Raw genomic sequence first — 2,713 nt, forward strand, 5'->3', positions numbered from 1 at the left:
TGGAGTGGTGCAGAGTTGATAATAAAGGCTAATTCACTATATATCTCCAAGCAAATCAGTTTGTAATGCTTTTCCTGCCTAAAATCTATACAGCTGATTCACAAATACTTGGTTGACAGGTTTTAGATACCATTGTGGCTCATCAGCTTATATGTTGTTGGGGCCAGAATGTATTCTTACACTTCATTCCAATTTGATTTTACAGAAGAGTTGGGGTTTTTATTTTTCTTTTAATTAAGAGGGCTGTGAAATTGTTACCTATAACTTTAAATCTCATTTAATTCCTCCCAATAGGATTTAAGATGGATTGGCATCAAAATTCACTTCTTTAACAAAAGTGCTTCATGACTTTAATAAAATATTGGAGAGTGGTAGGATCCATGGAAGCACTTTACAAAAACTTGTGATAGGAAGTTTTGATGATGAGCTGACTTTGCAACAATTGGAGTTGCAAAATGAACCAATTTTACAATGCTTCCAGAATGCAGTTAGTGAAACAAAGATGAAGATATCAGTCTTCTCCCAGGGAGTGAATAGGAGTGTGAAGAGGATGGTTCAGAGATAGAGGCTGATAGCCAGGAGGACCTAGAAGATTTAGAGGAGGAGGAGGAAGTGTCAAATATGGGTGGTGACAATCCTGAAGTGAGTGAGAGCAAACTCAAGCAAATTCGATCTGAGGAAAAGCCCAGTTTTCAGTGATGAGGATTCTGACCTTGACTTTGATATCAACAGATTTTGGAACAGCAGAGCAAGGTACAAAACAAAGGACATGGGAAACCAAGAGACAAGTCCATAGTAGATGAGAAACTCTTCCAACTCTTTGAAACGAAGGCTTATTTAGAAAACAGAGAAAAAGAAGAGGAATGAAAAAATGATGATGATGATGAGGTGGACGATACTGATTGTTTTTTAAGATAGTGATTCTGATGAAGGTGAAGGGGGACTGTTTGGAAGTAAAAAACTTAAAAGTTTTGAGAGAGGAGAGAGCACTTTCTTCCTCCTCAAATTAGCTTTTGTTCTGTTTTCCTAGGAGAGATGTAATTGTAGTTAGAAGATTTACAGCTAAGAAATACTGTGCTCTATCTTATCAGTTATAAATGAATCTGTACTTCCATTCAGTTTATGTTTCATTTGTTCCTCTAATCGTTTTATGGTAGTGTTTTTAGTTGCCAATTTCACCTAATAACTATTTTTGGCTTATAGTATTATTAAGTTAGAAAGTAATGTAGACATACAGTATACATACAAATATATATGCATGTGTTAATGATGTATTTTCCTATTCCTAATTAATAGTTTTAAAAATCTTTTTATTTTAGTCAGGTAAAAAAAAAGTTCCAGAAATATGAAGTACAAAGATTTTTTGGATCCAGTTGAAAGTGATGAAGACATAGCAAGTGATCATGATGATGAGCTGGGTTCCAACAAGATGATGAAATTGCTGAAGAAGAAGCAGAATAACTAAGCCTTTCTGAAATGTGAGTATTTTGAACCACCCTTTGCAATGTGAGCTGAAATTGCCCAATTATGTATTTGTACTTGTGATTTTCACATATGTTTGTTTTAAGAAGGTTAGATTCTCTCCTATCAGATATTCTCAAGATAGCAAGAGGAAAGTCTCTGGATTTAAAGGGACATTAGAGGTCAGTTAATGAAGAAAAAATATTACTGGCAGTAGCAATCAAACCTTTCTTACCAGGAACTTTGATTTGGTTTTGTGCCCCCAAAATCCTGTTATTTTTGTGAGATAGGAAGTTTTTATTATAGATTGATGAATAATTTATTTTCTATATATTGGACACTTTTTGTTCTGTTTCTTCCATAGCATTTCACTGAAATGATACCTTCTCTTCCTTAATACCTGAATGATTTTGGAAGTTCTGAGTATTTGGTTGCATTAGGCATATAAAAGAAGAACTTTATTGAGGGAAAATATGTTTCCTTTCGTTTTTCTAATGGAAAGCAGAATACTTCTTTTGATAAGAGTTTTGGTATTGTAGGGATGAAGATGATGACCTGGAAGAAAGTGAAGACAGTAAACAATGTAAAGAAAGCTTGAAAAGAGTGACCTTTGCTTTGCCAGATGGTGAGGCAACTGAAGATGCAGGTGTTTTAAATGTAAAGAAAAATTCTGATGAAGTTAAATCCTCTTTTGAAAAAAGACAGGAAAAGATAATTAGGAATTTAAGGAAGTTTTAATATGCTTGACATGATTGTGGAACTGACAGACTACTAACAAATATTCCCTATTTTTCTTTTCTTTTTTTTTTTTTTTTTTTTTGATGGAGTCTTGCTCTGTCACCTAGGCTGGAGTGCAATGGTGCAATCTCGGCCCACGGAAGCCTCTGCCTTCTGGGTTCAAGTGATTCTGCCTCAGCCTCCTGAGTAGCTGAGACTAGAGGTGCTTTCCACAATGCCTGGCTAATTTTTGTATTTTTAGAAGACATGGGGTTTTATCATGTTGGCCAATCTGTTCTTGAACTCCTGACCTCAGGTGATCCTCCAGCCTCGGCCTCCAAAAGTGCTGAGGTTACAGGCGTGAGCCACTGTCCCTCAGCCTTCCCTATTTTTCTTATAACTATTAACCATTCTTTGAAAACAAATATCTTGGCCAGGTGCAGTGGCTTACGCCTATAATCCTAGCACTTTGGTAGTCTGAAACGGGAGGATCACTTGAGCTCAGGAGTTCAAGACCAGCCTGGGAAACATAGTG

General features: G+C 36.1%; 1 pseudogene; it reads left to right on the forward strand.

Annotated features, from left to right (window-relative positions):
- Nucleotides 1-119: 119 nt before the first annotated feature.
- LOC108524536 (U3 small nucleolar ribonucleoprotein protein MPP10-like) lies at nucleotides 120-2,199 on the forward strand (annotated as a pseudogene).
- The last annotated feature ends 514 nt before the right edge of the window (nucleotides 2,200-2,713 follow it).

This window comes from Rhinopithecus bieti, unplaced genomic scaffold (genome assembly GCF_001698545.2).
Source record: "Rhinopithecus bieti isolate Rb0 unplaced genomic scaffold, ASM169854v2 repeat_2882, whole genome shotgun sequence".
NCBI classification, from domain to species: domain Eukaryota; kingdom Metazoa; phylum Chordata; class Mammalia; order Primates; family Cercopithecidae; genus Rhinopithecus; species Rhinopithecus bieti.